Source organism: Balaenoptera physalus (genome assembly GCF_965194825.1).
Source record: "Balaenoptera physalus genome assembly, chromosome: 9".
NCBI classification, from domain to species: domain Eukaryota; kingdom Metazoa; phylum Chordata; class Mammalia; order Artiodactyla; family Balaenopteridae; genus Balaenoptera; species Balaenoptera physalus.
The window spans coordinates 35,589,401-35,611,086 of NC_138888.1; the positions used below are offsets into that span (position 1 = coordinate 35,589,401).

General features: G+C 36.6%; 1 long non-coding RNA gene across 1 annotated transcript in view; it reads left to right on the forward strand.

The window, feature by feature from the left end:
* Window positions 1-21,686, forward strand: part of LOC309666905 — an 88,292-nt gene that overhangs the window by 55,366 nt on the left and 11,240 nt on the right. Inside the window, exon 4 of the long non-coding RNA XR_014267339.1 lies at window positions 19,992-20,039. This is a non-coding gene — a long non-coding RNA (uncharacterized lncRNA). The remainder of the gene's footprint in view (window positions 1-19,991; window positions 20,040-21,686) is intronic.

The following is a 21,686-nucleotide window of genomic DNA, read 5'->3' on the forward strand; positions in this document are numbered from 1 at the left end:
ATCCCTTGGATTGTAGCTGTAAAACTGGGACACCAGATGTGAAAACCAGGGCACCAGCTACATATAAACTCTTTTTTAGTAGACACTGGTGGTCTGGGTGCAGCAGAGGGAGAAAGTGAAGATAGTGCCTACCCTCCATGATCTCTGAAAAGGAGTGCAGTCAACTCCTAGATGTGCTTAATTAGAAACCTGACCTTCAGACTGCAGCTCTGATGATTAGCTAGCAGGCCTCTTTCATAGAAAGACTGAGATCCTGGGCCCTTTGCCTCTTGCTGTGCCCTGGGGGTAGAAGCTGTTTAAGAATTCTTTTTCCATTGATTATGGTCTTGTGGGAACCACAAGTGTAAGTCCCACTGGCCACCAGAGCCACAAAAATCAGGGTCCAGACAGGGGTATGAACTCCTTTGTGGGTGACCCCAGTTATTACAGTCCTATGGGACCAAAAACACAAGCTCCCCTGGCCTCCAGAGCCAGGCAGCCAAGAAATGTCCTCTGGGCAACAGCAGCAGAGATCAGGGCACGAGACACATATAAAAGTTCCCTTCTGTGAGATACTCGTGCTCTAAAGTGTGGCAAAGGGAGAGAGAAGAGATAGTACATTTCAGTCTCTGCTCCTGGAGAGTGTTCCAATATGGTCCTAGAGTGTGTGTTAAATTAGATGCCTGACCTTCAGGGAAATGCTTTAATATAAGCAAATGAGCCTCCTCTACTTTAAGTGTGGGAGAAATTGGCTGCCTCTGAGCTGGACTCTGGAGTGGGTAAGTCCAAGCATGGGTCCTTTAAGAGCTGTCTCTCAGTTTGCTACAATTTTATGGCTCGCAGGACACAAGTCCTGTTGATTTTCAAAGTTAGATGTTTTGGGGGTTTTCTCTCTGGTGCAAGTCCTACAAGTTGAGGTGCCTGATGTGGGGTTCAAACTATTCGCTCCTTAGGAAGAAGCTCAGGCCTTGGAGTTTTCTTCTGGTTGTGGGGGTGGCGTTTATGGTGAGATTGTGTGCCAGCCTCATCTACCAATTTCAGTGTGGTTATCTTCTTGTTTTCCCAATGTGTAGTCATCACTCAGCTGGCCTTTAAGTTTTCTTTAAGAAGAAATTGTTCCATATGTAGCTGTAGACTTAGTGTATCCATGGGAAAAGGTGATTTCCAGGTATTCCTATGTTACCATCTTGAAGCTGAAGCATATAGGAGTCACAGAGCTGAAGAATATAGTAACTAAACTGAAAAATGCACTAGTGGGGTTCAACAGCAGACAAAGTAAAGCAGAAGAAAGGAATTGGTCAACTCGAAGAAAAGGCAGTGTAATTCACCCAATCAGAGCAGCAAAAAGAAAAATGAATGAAAAAAAAAAAGTGAAAATAACTTACCGAACCTATGGGACAACATGAAACTGACTAACATTCACATTACAGGGGTCCCAAAAAGAGAAGAGAGAGAGAAATGGGCAGAAATCTTGTTTGAAGAAATAATGGCTTAAAACTTTATTAACCTGGAGCAGGAAATAGACATCCAGATCTAGTAAGCCCAGAGAATTCCAAATAAGATGAATCCAAAGAGACCCTCATCAAGACACATTGTACTTAAAATACCAAAAGTTAAAGACAAGGACAGAATATTATAAGCAACAAGAGAAAAACAACTTGTTATACACAAGGGAACCCCCATAAGACTATTAGCAGATTTTTTTCAGCAGAAACTGCACGCCAAAAGGGAGTGGCACAATATATCCAAAATACTGAAAGAAAAAACCTTCCAACCAAGAATACTCTACCCAGTAAAGTTAACATTCAGAGTTGAAGGAGAGATAAAGAGGTTTCCAAGCAAGCAAAAGCTAAAGGAGTTCATTACCACCAAAGCAGTGTTATGAGAAATGATAAAGGGACTTCTTTAATTTGAAAAGAAAGGGTACTAATTAGTAACAAGAAAACAACAAAAGAGTAAATCTCACTGAAAAGGTAAATATATGGTAAAGTTAGTGGATTAATCACTTATAAAGCTAGTAAAAGTTTAAAATACAAAAGTGGTAACAATAACTATGATTACAATAATTATTTAAGGAATACACAATATAAAAAAATGTAAAATGTGTCATGAAAAACATAAAATGTAGGGGAGACAGTAAAAATGTTGAACTTTAAAATGAGATCAAACTTACATTGTTATCAACTAAAATAAACTGTTATAGATACAAGTTGTTATATGTAAGTCTCATCATAACCACAAAGTAAAAACGTATGGTAAATACACAAAAAATAAAGAGAAAGGAGTATAAGCATACCACTAAAGAAAGTCTTCAAATCACAAAGGAAAAGAGCAAGAGAAGAAAAAAGGAACAGAAAGGAACTACAAAAACAGCCTTAAAAAAATGAACAAAATGGCAGTAAGTACTTACCTGTCAATCATTACTTTAAATGTAAATGGACTAAATTCACTAATCCAAAGACACAGAGTGGCTGAATGAACCCACCAATATGTTGCCTACAAGGGAGTCCCTGAAAGTGAAAGTGACTGAAAGTGAAGGGATAGAAAAAGATATTCCATGCAAATGGAAACCAAAAGAAAGCTGAAGTAGCTATAAGTATATCAGACAAAATAGACTTTAAAACAAAGACTGTAATAAGAGACAAAGATGGTCATTACATAACGATAAAGGATCCTTTTCAACAATACATGAAAAGGATCACACACCATGAACAAGTGGGGTGTATTCCAAGGACGCAAGGATGGCTCAATATCTGCAAATCAGTCAATGTGATATACCACATTAACAAAATGAAGCATAAAAATCACATGATCATCTCAATAGATGCAGATAAAGCATTTGACAAAATTCAACATCCATTTATGATACACTCTCAACAAAGTGGGTATAGAGGGAACCTGTCTGAACATAATAAAGACCATATATGACAAGCCCATAGCTAACATCATACTCAACAGTGAAAAGCTGAAAGCATTTCCTCTAAGAACAAGAACAAGACAAAGATGTGCACTCTTGCCACTTTTATTCAACATAGTTTCAGAAGTCCAAGCCAGAGCAATTAGGCAAGAGAAAGAAATTAATAGCATCGAAGTTAGAAAGGAAGAAGTAGAACTGTCACTGTTTGCAGATAACATGATACTGCATATAGAAAAATCCTAAATATTCCATTAAAACACTTAGAACTAATAAACAAATTCAGTAAAGTTGAAAGATGCAAAATCAATATACAAAAATCTGTTGCATTTCTATACACTAATAATGAACTATCGGAAAGAGAAAGGAAACCATCTTGTTTACAATTGCATCAGGAAAAGGAAATACCTAGGAAAAAATTTAACCAAGGAAAGTCCTGTATATTGAAAAATATGACATTAATGAACAAAATTGAAGGAGACACAAATAAATGGAAAGATAGTGCATGTTCATGGATTGGAAGAATCAATACTGTTAAGATGTCCACACTACCCAAAACAATCTACAGATTCAGTGCTATCCCTATCAAAATTCCAATGGCTTTTTTCACAAAACCAAGACAAATAACCCCCAAATTTCTATGGAACCACAAAAAACCCTGAATAGCCAAAGCAGTCTTGAGAAAGAAGAACAAAATTGGAGGTATCATGTTCCCTGATTTCTAACTGTATTACAAAGCTATAGTAATCAAAATAGTATGATATTGGCATAAAAACAGACACAGATTAATGGAACATAATAGAGAGCCCAGAAATAAACACATGCATATATGGTCAATTAATTTATAACAAAGCAGCCAAAAATATACAACGGGGAAAGGACAGTCTCTTCAATAAATGATATTGGGAAAACTGAACAGCTAGATGTAAAAAATGAAAATCTACCACTATCTTACACCATATACAAAAACAACACAAAATGGATTAAAGATTTGAATATAAGATTTGAAACCATAAAACTCCTAGAAGAAAACATAGTTGGTCAGCTTCTTGACATAGGTCTTGGTGGTGGTTTTTTTGAAGCTGACACCAAAAGTAAAAGAAACAAAAGCAAAAATAAATAAATGGGACTGCATTATACCAAAAAGCTTCTGCATAGCAAAGGAAACCATTAACAAAATGAAAAGATAACTTACTGTATGAGAGAAAATGTTCGCAAATCATCTGATAAGGAGCTAATATCCAAAATATGTAAAGAATTCCTGAAAGTCAATAGTAGACAAGCCAATTAAAGGATGGGCTGAAGATCTGAAGAGACATTTTTCCATAGAAGACATACAGATAGCCAACGGGTAAATGAAAAGATGCTCAATATCATTAATCATTACAGAAATGAAAATCAAAATCACAATGAAATATCACCTCACATCTTTTAAAATGGCTGTGAAGAAGAAGAAAAGAGATAACAAGTGTTAGCTAGGATGTGGAGAAAAGGAAAACCTTGTGCACTGTTGGTGGGAATGTAAGTTGGTTCAGCCACTATTGAAAACAGTATGGAGGCTCCTCAGAAAATTAAAAATAGAACTACCATAAGATCAAGCAATTCTACTTTTGGGTATTTATGTAAAGAAAATGAAAACACTAACTCAAAAAGATATATGCACACCCATATTAATTGCTGTGTTATTTACAATAGCCAAGATATAGAAACAGTCTAAGTGTGATTGATGAATGAATGGATAAAGAAATTGTGATATATATGTATATATATATATATAATTTATATCATTCAGCCATAAAAAATGAAATCTTGCCATTTGTGACAACATGTATGGACTTTGGGGGCATTATACTAAGTGAAATAAGTCAGAGAATGACAAATACTGTATGATCTATCTTATCTGTGGAATCTAAAAAAAAAAAAAACCCAAAACAACAAACCAAGCTCAGAGATACAGAGAACAAATTGATGATTGCCAGAAGTGGGGGGTGGGATGTAAGAGAAATGGGTGAAGGGGTTCAAAAAATAGAGGGAAAAAAAGGCAAATACTATAGATATCTGTTAAATGTTAGCTCAGCTGCACTGTCTGTGTATGTTTTATAATAAGTGCTAACGAGAAAGATTATCTCATCTACTTTGTACTACATTGAGTGTAGCAAGATATATATAGATAATTTATAAACTTCTAATTGTGATGATGCCTTGAGAAAGGGAAAAAAATTAAAACATTTTTAGCTCTTACATGAATCATATATTTCTATCTTTCATTAAAATTTTTTTTCCAAAAATTTCTTCAATAAGGTTATGTTTTACTGTTGCTTCTTTCTCTGTTATTGAAATTTCCTGCATCAATAAGGCATAGTACCGTCGTTTTCAGTACTTTTCAAGATTAGGCACCATGGCAATGGGCAATGTACTAATTTAGAAATAAAGAAGATTTTTAGGAATGTAGTAATTCAGCTTTATGGAAAACAGGAAAGTGACTCAATAAAACCATCTGGTCACTAAAAAACAAAACAAAACAAAACCTGTATGCCATACTTATGGGTCCCTGCTGTGTGAGTGGCCTAGCATGGTATGGGGGCCTGCTTAAACTCACCACTAACAGCTGGTTACCATTCAGTTGCTAGTGTTGGTGCCCAGTTATTTTCAGTTTGTCTTGGCACCGGCAGCGGCTAACATCTGCTAAGTGATGGCTCAATTTGTGGGCCCAGGTCTTTAGGATTTAAACGCCCCTGAATTCACTGTAAGGCATAATCTAGGCCTGTGTGGGAGCTTCTTCAAAGTCGACCTGAATGCTTACAAGAGGTTGCAAGGCATCATGGTTTCCTGGCTTTTACACAGCCTGGACCTTCCTTATGAGATGGTTGCTGCCCACTCAGGCCTCCTAGGACTTGGCTGTCTCCTTCTCTACGTAGCAACAGGAGGGTATTGTTAATGAGATAACTGCTTTCCATAGTTTCTAGATTTTTGCCATACGAATCTGTCTTTGGTGAGAATTATATTTACATATATATATATGGGCATCTGGGGCTGTGGAGCACAGACATTTGCTGTGCATTTATTTCATGCGTCTACCAGGAATCAGCTACACCTTGGAAGTTGGCTTTTGGAATTTGTTATATCTACTGCCAGGTCACAAAGTTGTGTTGGAAAGTTCAGGAGTTAAAAGACCCAAATAGTAGTGAAAACAAAGAAAATATCATTTATTCAGGTTGAGGAACTGGCCAATCTCAAGTAATTACAGCTTCTTCTTTGTTCATATTGATTTTTTCCCTATTTGCAGTTCCTAGAAGTTAGAAAATGCTTGCTTGTATGCTATTGTCCTTTTTTTTCCCTTTTAAAACAAAGAAGTTATTTATTTTAGAAACCTAGTGGTCTTTAGCATCATTTTAATGTATGTTTGAGTAAATTTTAGTCAGAAGAGTAAAAGAAATGCAGTATTTACATTTTGCTAATTTTCTTCTCTTCTTAGAAAGCTGCTATTTTGTAGAAAGAGAAATATGTTTAAAATGTATGTATTTTAACTATAAAAATCAATTGTCATAAATTGTATATATAGCAAATCACATGGGAAGTCTTTATTTCCTAATTTAAAAAAGCTGCCTCAAAGAAATGTTTCAGCACACAGAGGCACATGGGCCACTTGGCAGACAGCCTAATTGAAACCAAGGGCCCGGGAGAAGAGCTGAACTCTGCATCTGCCATCCAGAACTGGCTGCGCTACACTTTGAACCAGTGCTGATGGCTTTGTACACAAAGATCAAAATGAGTTTGTTTTATTCAGCTGGGTTGTGGAGGTGCACATATTTTGGCTTCTGGATGCAATAAAGCATTGAGCTCTCAGATAAACAAACTATAAATCTAATCAAGCCTAGGCACAGTGATAAGTAGATTGCTTGAGAGAAGGGGGAGAGACAGACAGACAGAGACAGACAGACAGAGACTCATGAGATAAAATGGCCCAATTCCATTTTATGCGATGGAGTACAGAACATGAGTCTTGGTATGTTGCCAGTCTTAACAACTATTTCTTCTTCTTCCTTTTCCTCTTCCTCTTCCTCCTCCTCGTCTCATCTTCCTTCTTGTCATATTGCAGTAAGACTGCAGATATATTCTCTATTAAAGAATTGTCTTGGGAGCTACATCAGACTCCTTGAATGGAAGCAGGTGAATAATTGTAAAATGTTTCTTCTTAAGGTTGTGTTTGAGGACTTTGAAATATTTTCCTCTCTGTTTCTCAAAGCAGTATAGGCAAATAATATTTAGGTAGTGTGTTCCTTGTGTGCTATTTGTAGCCGTCAGTATCATTATCATGTAACCTTTATGTGTCCCCAGTTATATGCTTGGAAGTAAAACAAAAGAACAATGAATGCTCCATCTTAAACATGTTTAGATGTAACCACTCCGAAGCATAGCTGAGTGTTTCAGCTATGACGATGAAATAGAAAGTTGTCATTGATTTATTCATGTGCTTTGGATGCTTTGACCCACCACACAACTTCAAATATTGTTGGAATCAGTCCATCTCCTTACTTTACTAAGTAGCTGCCAGATAAATCTCCAGATATAATAAAATATGTGTCCATTAGGAATGACTGAATTCCACAACGAGATTCCACCTGAAATCTGAATGATGAAGTTTTCATTTAAAGTGAGTATATAAGTTGACAGGTTTAAAAACTGCCCAAGAAATAAATAACAGTGATTTAGAAATTTCCTCCAGTAATACAGGAATCCTGGCTGTGCAATAAATAATGAACTTTTAAAAAATAGACACCTATAATCTAAATCACTAATCAGATATTTACAGTGTGGTTAATTGCTTAAAATTTTTTTATTGAGATATAATTCACTTACCACAAAATTTATGCTTTCAAAGTATACGATTTAAGTAGTTTTTAGTATATTCACAAAGCATGCAACCATCATTTCTATCTAATTCCAGAACATTTTCATCACCTTAAAAAGAAATGCTGTATCCGTTAGCAGACTTTTGTGGGATTTGTTGATGGTTTCAGAGTACTGGTACCTTCTTTCTAACTTCCAATTTGAATAAAGGTTCATTTGTAGCTCTGAAAAATCAACTTTGATATTTTTTTCATCTCCAATTTCCACGCTATTAAGATTCTTTTCTGTAGATAACCAAAATATTTCAAGCATGTAGTAAAATGTAGCAGAGTTTAGAGAGTTCAGCACTGAACTGGACAGCTTATTGTATGAACTACCTAAGTTCCTTAGCAACTCAAGATTTTAGTCTTATTGTGTATGAGCCAACCAGGCTAATGAATTGAGCTGGGTACTACATTGTCCAGAGTGTTATGCTAGGAGTCATATTTCTTGTTCAAAACATATATAGAAAGTTCAATAATAATTATTATAATAATGTTAATAATAATTAGGAAGAATAGGAAGAAGAAAATGAAGATGAAGAAAAACATATTAACATAATTTATTGATCACCCCACTATGCTAGGAATTTGTTCAATATACTTTTCATTTAGTAATGCATTTATCCTCAATACAACTCATGAACATAAGTAGCATGATATAGTATTAAGTGTAACTTGGTTCTAAGCAGCAGAAACCAATCCTGTTTATCTACAGAAAACAGTGAGTTTATTGGAATTATCTAGAGGCTCCAGACTCAATGGAGGACACATGACCAGGATTATTGACTAGAAGAAACCAAGGAAGCTACAGAAGACTGGGCAGCAGAAACAGAGTGGTAGTCATGCCACTACAATCTGATGGCATGCCACTGCTCTTACTGCTGCTGTAATGAATACAACCACCTGCTTTCCTGATGCCATTGTGTTAATGGCTTAGATTCAACAACCAAGAAAGAGCATCTGATGTACTGAACTTATATTATGTGTCTGCTCTGTGGAGAAGCAAGGGAAGAACAAGTCTGTTTGGCTTAGGTGATGGTTAATTTTATGTGTCAACTTGGCCGGGCCACAGTTCCCAGATATTTGGACAAATGTTATTCTGTATGTTTTTATGAAGGTGTTTTTTGGATGAGATGAACATTTAAATCAGTGAACTCTGAGATTGCAGATTACCCTCCATAAAATGGAGAGCCTCATGCAATTCAGTGAATACCTTAATAGAACAAAGACTGATCTTCTCCCAGCAAGAAGGAATTCTGTCAGCAGACAGCCTTTGGACTTGAACTGAACTTTTTCCTGTGTCTCCAGCCTGCCGGTCTACTCCATTAGATTTTGGACTCACCATACCCACAATAGTGTGAGCCAATTCCTTAAAATAAATCTCTCTCTCTCTCACTCTCACATACACACATTCACACACCCTGTTGGTTCTACTTCTCTGGAGAACCCTGACTAATACAGCTTATTTTGTAGGAGGTGGCTAAAACCTCCATAGAGTTCTACAAAATGAGTCATTACTCAAATGAATTTGGATTACTAATAAGAAGGGAGGGGCTCAGTAATGAACAGCCAAAAAGCAAGAAATGTCTATTACACATAATATATGAAGATGGTGTCTAAGTTCTGAGGGAAAGGAACTCAGAGATATGGAGTTAATCTGGAAAGAAATCACGGGAGAATGTTTTCTAAAGGAAGAGAGAGACATGAATTGGAAGACCAAAAGAAGGAAGGTATTCTAAGTCAGGGGAATAAAAATGGGCACATGATCTCCCATTGAGGTGGCAATGCAATGGTATATGGAGGAAGCAATGCTGTGCCAGACCTTTGAATAGCCTGGAAGCCTGTTGGAAGCCAACTGCCATGTCAGAACTGCAACTACCTGGAAACCATCATGCTATGAGAAGTCAAAACCATCTGGAGAGGCCCTAAGAGAAGGAGAGAGAAAGATAACACACACAAGGAGCACCTAGGTGCAAAATGTAAGGGAAGAAACATTTGAGGAAGTGTATTCTCCAGTTACCCTAGGTATCAAGCTGCTATCAAGAATATCAAAGATGAAACATCAAACTGAGTCCTTCTTGGGCACCTTAGCTCCATATCACTAGTTAAATAAAATGGTTGTTTTATGCCATTATGTAGTTGGGCAGTTTGGGTAGTTTGACAATGCAGTGGTAGATTCCTGTCACAGATACTATCCACTTGATGTGGTACTATAAAAGTTTGGAGATGTAGAACCAAATCAGGAGAACAAATGAGGTTCCTGAGGGTGAAGTTTAGAGAATACAAAAGTCAAGGACTGAGGTTGAGAGATACCAGTATTAATGGTCAAGGGAAAAATACCCCAGATGTTTGTTACTGAAGGAAATAGATAATCGGAGCAATCAGAATTAAATTAGGAAACATTGTCACTGAAGACCAAGATGTTGACAGGGGCAGTGAGGAACAATATATGTAGCCAGAGAACATGGGCTCAGTGAAGACAATTTATTTTGTTAAGGTCCCTATTGATCTTGTATAGAGCAATTTTAATAGAGTGAATAATGAAACTAAAATGGGTAAAGAATGAGATTTGGTTTTGGTAAATGTTTAATAGTATTATGTTACTTTAGATTATTAACAACTATAAGTAAGCTCTCTTAAAAGGAAAAGAAATAAAAATCTAATGTGCATTTCACTAGTACGAGTGTATTTTATAAATGATAAAATTTGTAAATAAAATGTGTTTAAATTTATTTTATAAGTGATAAAATATGTCTATAAATTTATTTTATAAATTTAAATTTATAGAACTTACTTATAAAGAAAATGCACGAGAAGAATAAGGCTATTTTAAAGATAGTAAAAATTTGAAATTTGGACTTGTGGTCCAAATTAATGGCTACTGTCTTCTTTCAAGTTGGCAACCCATTTATTCGAATACCATTTTGGTTTTGCACAATATTGAGGTGCTCTGTGATGCTCCCTTCACTCGTTCAATCCTACAGAACTGGACATGCATAGGGCTGGCACTTAAAAAGACCAGTGAAAAGTTAAAACTTCCTCATGAATTGCACGTTTGTAAGAAGGTCAAATATATATAGAGATGGCAAAAGAAGCTTTATTCCAAAATCTGCATAGAAACAATTTAACTTGGGAGTCAAGATGAGTTCCACAGATTCTTGTGTGTTAAAATATGCTATATATTGTCTTATGCATTTTTCTAGTTTTGAAATTAGTTAAAAATGTTTAGAAATTATATTTCTATGAAACATTCGTGTGACTCTTGAAGCTTCTCCAAAGGCTTCTATGGAAAACTACTGGTTTAGATTAAACAAAGGGAAATCTTCAAGGCACTTTGCTTTCAACAGAACTACTTTGGATGTAAAGCAGTTTCATTTGAGTATAAAAATTATATTCTCCATGCTCTAGTCTGTGCTTATTTTATCTTTAATTACTTGTGGTTTCACCAAATTTCAAATAAATGTGTTCTTTATTTTTTTTATAAAACTTCTCATGAAAATTGGGTAATTTCTTTCTGTTTTATTTACTTTCTAGAACTTTCCCCTGCTTTTTGGAAAAAGACTTTTATGGCCAGCTGTATGGCTCACTAAATTCTGCTCAATACCATGCAAGGACAATGGGATAGTCTTTCAGTTTGCTTATATTATTAGCTATTATGTCAGTATTAAAGATATCAGAAGGCATTTTAGCCTCATAGATGAAGCAGACAGTCACTAAATAAGTACTGTGACACCTGTTAGTCTCAATCAAGACTTTAGGTATCATTAGCAAAGAAGCATGTTGGGGCTTGAGTGGAGGCTCGGTCATCTTTACTTCAAGGTTGGAATTGCCCTAACTCCACTAGTAGCTGTGTAATATGGACACCTCTGTTTTGGATACAAGAGGAAGGTAACTGTTCTGATGCTACAGTTTGTGAAATGTAACACCATTGTCTGATTCTGTTATTAAGTGCAGTTGTTCACACCTAACCACATATTTATCATCTTGCATTGTTATCTCAAGATATTTATTCTCTAATGGGACTCTAACAGCTTTGTGTGGGAGGTCTCATCTTTCCTATTTAGCTGTAAGCTTTTCAAAGACAATGGGAAATAACTCATAATTTTAGTTGCCACTCTGTACAGAATAGTTTCAGGTACAGACTAGGAATGCAATAGAGTTTAGCTAATTAATGTAATTTTTATTGAGTTCCTATGTCATGTCTGTGGCTATGCTAAGTGCTATGTGCACAATAGTAATATAGCACAGGTTCTACCTCCTTAATAAATTGAAAAAATTAAAAGTGTGTTTAAATACACATGTACAAACACACTCATATATACATATATATATGCTATGATTCACTTTTTCTATCACTGGTTCAAAATAGTGAGTTTTAGAACTTACTTGAATTTCAAACTTGTAATATTATTGATTTTATTGTAGATAATCCAGTATTTTTTGTTAATTTATCAAAGAACATTCCATATTAATAATGTTATAAAATATGGAGAATTTCTTTTTATTAAGAAAATTTTCAATTATTATTTTTATTCTTACTTTTTAAGATAGGAGTAATAACTTAGAAAGACACTTGTGAAAACTCTGTGTCTTAGTTCTTAATTATATTCTCTGTGTTGAAGCCTGATGAAGTTTTGTGTTTTCTGAGAAAACAAGTAAGGAAATGTTTCATGTTGGAGATTTCTCTTCAGTGTGCTTTTCTTGTTCGAGATTTCTCTTCAAGACCAGCATGATCTTGAATCCTTTGGACTTTGAGCTTTCCCTTAGGCCTCTACAACAGGCGTAGCTTTTCTTAGCACAAGCTCTGGCCTAGGATTTCCCATTAGCACAGAACAAAGATCATTAGTTAAGGCTGGGTGGAAAATTAAAGAAGAGAATTAAAATCTGGGAGGTATGGTAAAATAAACTTGGAATGTATGGTGAACCTTGTTTCACCATTCCCTTTTTCCCTGGAACCTCTCAGTTTCTGGCATGAAACAGAGGGTCTTCCAGGGTTTAAGCTCTGAACTTCTAATAAATTATAAATCCCCTTCAGAATGAAACTAATGAGAGAATTCTTAAGGGAGTTCTCAAAATTACTGAAACACAGACAATTTGGAAAGAAGGGCAATTTCTCTTTCTGTGAAAAACTTGAATATACTGTACAAAGGGATAGATAAATGCCTTACTTTTGGCAAATGCAAGTTCCCAGGCAGGACTTAGGGCTGCCCTGGCTGTACTCTGAGTAGTCAGAGGGTGCTATAGGTTTCAGAGAGCTATGGTAGAGTGTGGAGTGGATTACTGTGAATTCTAGTTGCTGGCATCTGAATGATTGTGGCTGATGGTTCTTTGATCTAGAACCCTGAAATAAATCTGGAAGCGGAAGGATATGCTAGTGTTGAGATAAAGAAAGAAGGGAAAGGAGAGAATTATTACATCTATTTTCACTAGTGAATATTGGCTTGCTGAAGAGTATTGATTTTTAATGGAAATTTTTGCTTATCGTGAAATATATAAGAATTAGCTGTGATTTAGATATATAAGTTGTATGGGTTTTCCAGTGGAATTTAAATTTTGTGATGCAAAAAAAACAGCATTTTGTATAACTGACATGAATAAAATAAAATAGTCTTAAAAGAGATACTGAAGAGATACTGAATAAAGAGAAATTTATTTTAAACAGAGAATCAGAAATGTCAATTTAATAATGTCAGTTTAATAAACTAATTACTCCTATCCTCAAAGTCATAAAAAGCAGCATATATAATTTTTGACTTGGGTTACATTGTACTATGATATCTCAGTGAAAAGTGATTCAACATTTTTGCATCTGTATTTTTTGTGGACGTTACTGGTTGATTTTTTTCTTCTGGATTGTTTGCATTAATATAGATATAGTCTTTGTAATTCAAAAAACAGAAATATAATAGATTGACCTTAACTATTACACATGAATCTGAACTTGCAAGGCAATAGTACAAATTACAAAAATATCCCTTTCTCTAAAAGGAAGATCAAGATTAAGTTTACAAACTGAAAAACATCTCATTGTTTTGGAGTTGTCTTTCCCTGGTCAAAATATCTTTTTCATGCTTAGAAATGCTGACTACATTTTTAAAATGAGGATTTTATGCTTTAAATTTCAAGTCAATAAATTCTCATATAGGGCAAGAGTCTTTGTATGGAAATTGAAGAGAAGTTGGTGATTATTCCATCATTATTAGTAATATATATTTAGTCATGAGAAAATGTCACTTATGCTTTCAAAATTTGATACCCAGGTAAAACTTATCAAATGGGGTTACTTTCACACCCTCTCTAAAATGTCTGTTTTTTAAGGAAAATCTCCATCTACATCAGAGGCCAGCAAAACTTGAACACATGTCCTAGAAGACACATTTTGGTAAAGACAATTTTATATTTCTGGAATGTTTTAATCATTGCCTCTTCCTTCCTCATGCCCTTTATTTTCTTCCTTTTATTCTGAATAGGAAGCTGTTGAGTTTCTCCTTGAGGACAACATGGCACAAATGGTTAGCATCATTTTTCTCTTTTCCTCTGCTTTTACCCTGTTTCTGTAGTAACCTACTCCTAAATATGTCACTGACAGTTAATATTAAAAGGTTTATCAAATTTCAGAATTCTACATGTTGGTTTACAAAGATCAATTCAAATACTTAACAGTACATAGGGCTCAGAGAGAAGCTTGGTATCATCTATTCTCAGCGTCAAAGAGGGCATGTCCATCCTATTTTCTATTCTAAGTTTTGGTCTTTGTTGTTATGGAATTGGTTCTGGTCCCTGTCCAGCAAGGACTGATGAGAAAAATCTCTTCTTAGTAGCAAAATCTGCCTTGCCACTTCCCATCCTTAATAAGCCATGAGTACATAATTAATAAATTGGATGGGCTACTGGGGATGGGTGGATAAGACACCACTTTCCCACCCAAAGGAAGGGGCGGGCTTAAGTAGCAGTTGATACTCCTTGAACTGCCTTCTGTTTATGTAGTTTTTGCTTGTTCAGTGGAATATTCAACCCGAGGTGATTCCCTTCCATAGGGGATAAAGGGAGGAAAGAGAAGGGAGATGAAATGCCTGGTTCTGGGGAAAGTGATTTTAGAGAAAGAAGAGCCTGAAGAGGATTTTATGCAATTTTTCAAGGTAAATATTCTTCTGTAACATGAATTCTTCAATAAAAACTCTCTTTGTGCTAATTCATTATGAGTGAGGTGTGATTCTGGGGTGGGCAGGGTTGAAGTGAGGGCAGAGGCTGCACCATGGGAGGCCACCATATTTGAGCAAAGGGCTACAGCCCACTTCTCTCTTAGTCTCCTCACTAAGACTCCCATCCTTGCTGGAAATTTGTTGCTTTTAAGATCTTAGCAAATTTGGGGGAAGAATCATTTTGAAAACCTAACCTCTCTAGGCCTCATTTTTCTCATCTGTGAATGGGGGTAGTAAAAATACCTGTCTCATAAGATCATTGGGTATATTAATGCAAGTAACCTCTTTAGCACAGTACCTTACATGGGGCACTCAGTGTCTGTTAGATATTTTTCTAATATCAACAATTTGTTAAAGACAGCAGTTGCTTCAATAGAAAAGTGAAGTCAGCAGATCTGGATGACTTCCTTGCAGTTTAATAAAACAACTGGCTCAAATCAGCCCAGGAACACCAGTTATTATGAGATCACATAAAAGGTCAGAATGTTCCTAAAAAGGGAGAAAACTTAGGCTAAAGTGTCATATATATTCATATATATATATGAATGATATTGAAAGTTACAGGGAATAAAAGAGAAAGATTAATACTAAAGTCAATTTGAAGACTCCTTGAAAAGAAAAGGGTTTTATATTTGTAAAGAATAAATCCTTTCAGATTAGTCTCATCCAAGTTACTGAAACACTGAAGACTGATAGATCTGCAGTTGAATTAAAAAAAGAGATCTTCATCATGGTTCTAGAAAAATCTTTAAAATTTTTCCAGAGTAATAGTCAGATTCCAGATTCTTCATGCTCTTATTCTAGGCCTGGTATATCTAACACCTTTAACATTTTTATTTCATTTAATATTCACAATCTCTCCATGTTAGTAGATATTATTAGCTGCACTCTGCAGATTAGAAAACTAACCAAGTGAAAAATAAATATCCTTTTGTTAATGTATATTTTAAATCTTTTCTTCTCTAATAGGTCCATTTTGAACCTATATACTAATCTTTCTCACTTTCCATCAAAACAAAATAAAATTTAAAAGTACTACTTAAATTCTATGCCTCTCTTTAGCTATATCTTACTTCTCACCCTTTTCATTATAAAGACATAAGGTTGGATTTTGCCTAGACAAAACAATCAGAGAAGATGCTAGATTTTATGTGAAATAGATAACCAAAGGTGCATTACTTGATTTTTGAACCCCTCACATATTAAGAATATAAAATTATCCAGGGTTAGGAATAAAGGAGAATATTTTTTTTGAGACCGATATTTGAGGAGAACTTCTGGAGTGCTGTGAGTCTATCTCTCCCTTTCCTTCTGCCCACAGGAATGAGGGGTGCAACTTCTTAACTCTACATCTTTTAAGAGGGGCTTCAAGGGGACCACTTAAGGAATCTGATATATATGTAGCTAGATATGTATATATATGTATGTGTGTGTGTGTGTATGTATATGTATATTATGTATATGATAACACATATATATGAATGATTCATAATATGCATGCATATATAATATAAATGTGTATTTGTGTGTATATATTTATGTATTCTCTGCAGTTGGAGGAAATTGTAAGATTGTGCTTGATTCACACCTGAGAAAGTGTGACCTGCTGGTGGTGGTGTCCGGCAGTAAGAGGCTGTCAGTTGTGTTATTGGAGACCGTAGTGGGAAATTTGCAATAAGCAGCCAAAAAAGAGGCACTGCCTGGGTAAAGGGAGTTGTTGTCAGAGGGTCCGCCCAAGAGTCTCTACAAGATGCCCAGGGAAAGAAAGAATCAGTGTTAACAGAGTATAGAGCCATATAGAGTGTAACAGTACCAGTCAAGACCTGTTCTCAAGGCATTAGGAAAAAAAAAACTGCTGTCAAGTGGAAAGAAGAAAAGGCAACCACCTCTGTCTTGGCCTGGGTTCCCTAAAAAAGAAAGTCCTATTGAAAGCTTATATGTTAAGACTGTATTGGAAGGTGCAATCTCAATATGGCAATATCAAGGGAACAGGGAAGTAAGGCAGGCAGGGAAAGAGGAAGTTCCTATACCAGGTGGCACATCACTGAGCATGCTATAGCTTCACCAGGACGCAGAGCTGGTTGCTTGTTCCTAGGGCACCTCTTCCAGACAGGCATTGTGGAGCCACTGTTCCTTAGAATATTCCCTCAATAGAAGTAATCGAGAGGCATTCGCCTGCTGGTTTTTACCCATATCTGGTCACTCTTTGGTTCAAGTTCAACTCCTGAGGCATTAACTTCCCTACTTTTGACCCTTGACTCAGGTTGTGTGTTCAGGCCCCTCTGGACAGCCACTAGGAAAGCCAGACCTTGTGCCTTGCAATGCATGGCTTCCTCATGAATGTGGAAGTGGGAGGAGAGTCAGAGTCTCCACAGGTCCAGTTAGGTGGGATTAAGTGCAGAACCAGTGCGACTACATCATGGCCGACATGAAGAAGCTGAAAAACCTAACACGGTGTCAGGATATGAGGCAACAACGAAGGTTGCTGAGGCTGCCCTCCACTAAGTGGCTGAGGTTTAGAAGGCAGGTGGGGCAAGAGGAGGTGCCTCTCTGAAATCCCCCTCTTCAAGGAGGGAGGAGGAACAAATATTTATCTTTGAACAAACCTTGAAAGTTTGTTTATTATGTTGTCGGGACAATTTTACATATTGAACTGAGGCTGAAATAAGAGAATTTATTATGAGAATCTATCTATGAGAATAGATATCTATGAGAATCTATGAGAATTTTTACTAACTGAAAGAAGAGTCATGGAATCTGCCTAGTTTTTATCCAGGGGCATGGAAGGATTATCCTCACTGAAGACATTTAAAGAGATAATAAAATTAACTTCACAAATGTATCTTAAGATTTCTGCACTTTCAAGTCATTGATTATGCTCCAAGCTCTTAAAATGAACTTTATTCCATTATCTCTGCTTCTTCACTTCCCATAGCTTCCTCATGCACCACCATTATTCTTTAGCTCAAATCACTTCACTCGAGCTGCTCCGACTAGTATTACCACTAATGTTATAATTGCGCAAACTGATAGCTCTTTTAAGTCCCAATATCACTTGTTTTCTCTGCAGCTTTTGTCTGTGCTCACCACTATTTATTTTTTAATATTCTCCTGGGTCAGATTCTAAGATACAAAGCTTCCTGGTTCACTTTCCACCTCCTGGATCAGTCCTTTGAATCTCCTTCTTCTTCTTTTATACCCACTCCGTCTTCTATACCCAACTTTAAAAAAAAATTAGTGACCTTTGGGGTTTACTCCTCAGCCCGTGCTTTCTTGACTCTGTGTCTTTCCCCAGGATGAGTTTTCTTTTCTCTGCCAACCCTCAGCAGTTATGAACTCAAATCCCAGAGAGCTCCTTATCTATAGGACATCTCTCTTTCAAATTCAACATGTCCCAAAACTGAACTCTTCATCTTTCACTTCCAAACTGGCTACTTCTTCTGGAATTTACTATCTTGATTTATTGTACCATTAATCACCCGACCCGCCCCCCCCTCCGCCCCCCGCTGAAGTCAGTAACCTGGGAATGATCCCAGACTTCTCATGGACCTTCATTTCCACATCAAAGCAATCACCGAGCCCTGGAGATAAAACCTCATGAATCTATCTGTTCCATGTCATCCTCACTGCTACTACCTTAGATTAGGTCTTCAGTGGGTCTGACCTGGATGTTACCTTAGCCTCCGACAGCATATTCCTGAAACCATTTCTATTATTTTAAATTTTGGATCTATGCTATCACAAGAGTCGTCTTTATAACTTTTTTCTAAAAATAAAATTATAAAAACTCTTCCGACCCTCTTTGGTCTATAAAAGAAATGACAAATTTCATAGCAGTGCAGTCAAAGCCCTTATGATCTGACCACTGTTGATCTACTAGTTTTAGAATAAGAGAGTAATATGACAAACACAGAGCATGTACTTTACCATCATCCAGTCCTGGGTTCTCATCCTGGCTCTGCTACTCACTGTCTGTCTGACCATGAGCAAAGTAATAACCCCTCTGAACTTTGGGTTTTTCATGGGCAAAATATGGGTCAGTGTATATAGCCATGGTGAAAATTAAATGGAACCATGTATGTGATGCATCAGCACATAGACAATGCTCAATACATTTTCCTTTCCTCCTTCCCTTATTTTATTCCCTTTACCTTATGTGGCAGCATGCTGGTATGCATGAAATACCTTGAATCTATTTTTTGGTTCCATCCATTTATGTCATATAATATTCTCTGTAAGAGTAACTCCCTCTTTCCTGCTGGAAAGTTACTTCTCATTCTAGAAGACAAGTCTGCAGGGTCATTTCTGCAAAGCACCCCCTAACACCCAAGACAAAGGTAAACACTCCATTCTCTTTTTAAAACCTCTTTCCATATCTTGTCCAGTTGCCAAGTCAGCTCTTATGTCACTGTGCCGTAATAATGAGGCACTTGGGCATGGAGGGTACATAGCCAGTCACGTAATGCTATTCTTAAAAGCTGCCATGATACCAATACAAATAAAGAAAAATGCATAAAAGGACCTCTGAAATGATCTTCTCATTATTGTGAAATCATGCATTGGCCAATTGTTTGCATGGTTGTCTTTACCATTAAAAATGAGTGTGGGAAATTTGTATGGGATTGACTGAAAATTATTATGTTTTATAAAACAAGACTTAGGAGGAAAGTCTAATTGTACTGATATTACTCAGTCCAAAGAGGAGGTAGAAATCATTGAATAACAACTCTCAATCATGATGTGTTTTAACACAGAGGAGACAACTGGGCATTTTCTGGCATCAGGGAGCACCAGATGATTGTGAATAGCGTAAATTGCCACAGGAAATGTAGATACAGAAACAGAAAAATTTCTTGAGGGTGAAAGATACTAAATAATGAAGTATTTCTTCCAAGTGGCTGTGACAATTCCTCAATACCATCTTTCCAAGTTTGTTTAACAGTGATTCCTCTTGAATGCCAGAGAATGGACCAGTTTGCTCATCAAGGTCTTCTCCACCCACAGGATCCCATGAATGCCATCAAATAATGAAGACTTCTCTCTTGTGCAAACGTAAGCATAATAAGTTTTTCTTAAAGCTATTAAACCCTTTGTACTGTAAGCAGTACTTGCACCAGGGGAGACTAAGGTTCACAGATGGATAGCATAAACCCATATAATTATACTACATATCTGCAAATAATTAATTTGGCTTTGTGCATGTAATTTGTGTGTCATTGCCCAAACATTCCCTTACAAAAATACAACTCAAAATGTGCTGAACGGGGTGACAAGCTTTTTAGTCGTCGTAGTGACATATTTCCAGAATAAGTTACAACAGACCTGAAAGCAGACAGTTGGCCTGTCTTCCATGGGGCCTAAGAGTAGTTAATAGGTGATTGAGGAGTGATTGTAAAGGCGAAGGGGTTCCAGACAGAGAATTGTCACGTCATGAGCCAACAGTGTGTGGGAAGTTGGCAGCCAGTCAGATGGAGACTAAACTGGGCTTTACTACTGCTCTTTACTTCCAGTGAACTGGAGACACGCATCTCCTAATGTGTTTTCTCTTTCCTTTCCTTCCTACTGATGATTATGACTCAGTATGGCGACTGACCAACTTTTCACTTCCACACATTCTGATCTGACTTCCAACCCCCCTCCCTTGCTCTAATACAGTTTTGCCCCAGAGCAGTGGCTTAGTCCAAATCTGCCAATGGCAGCATGTTATCTGCTCCTAACATTCTTGGACTAGGATCAAAATGATGTAACCCTGCAGGGAAAGTTCAGGACTGCTTTTTGCAGCTATATAGCAGCTGCCTGCTGACTATAGAGGGTTGTAAGAATGGGCTCAGTGGTTCTTAACTAGGGGCAGTATCACCCCTGATGGGGTTTGTATTTGTATGGGGGCCTTTTGGCACCACTGATATTTGGTAGCCAGAGATGCAAATGTCTTGTAACATTTGGGACAATTCAGCATCACAAAGATTTGTTTCACCCCAAAAGCCAATAGCGACTCTGCTGAGAAGCAGGTTAGATTTAGAACTGCCCCAATATTGGCCTGAATAGCCAGGAAGCAACCTAAAGGCACCTTGCCTCTTTGCCCAAGGAGATTCTGTGTGAAAGAAAATATGGTTCTATATTATTTGCCTGAGAACCAGACCCTTATTATAAAAGAGGACAATTAATTTCATCTAGGAACTTGAGATCATAATAGGAGATCTAGACCCAGAGTCTGTTGAGGGCTTTGAGCATTTCTACTATTCCAGTCCAATAGGAAAAAAAACAAGTGCATTTGAGAGGTAAGTGCCGTTTAGTGAAAATCCCCTGTCTCATAAAAGATTTAGAAAGCTCTATCTTTGAATACCTCTTCAGCACTTATTAGCTGTGTAACCTTAGCCTATGTGCTTACTCCTGAACCTCTATTTTCCTATCCGTAGGAGTGTTATTGTACCACATGGGTTGTTGAGAAAATTAGTTTAATGCTTAAGTCCCACTACAGTATCTCGGTGCTTGAAAAATAGTAGCTAGCTAATAATAATAAATAATTATTAATATTAGTAATAGTGTAATTATTCAGAGTAAGAAAAAATGAACCCTATTATCTGAGTCCAACTGATATTCTATTCAATGTCTTCTGTAAAATGAACTTAAGCCTTGATGAGATGGTAAACAAGTAACACTCTTTGGTAATAAATGTACAAAATATGTGTGTTGGGGGGA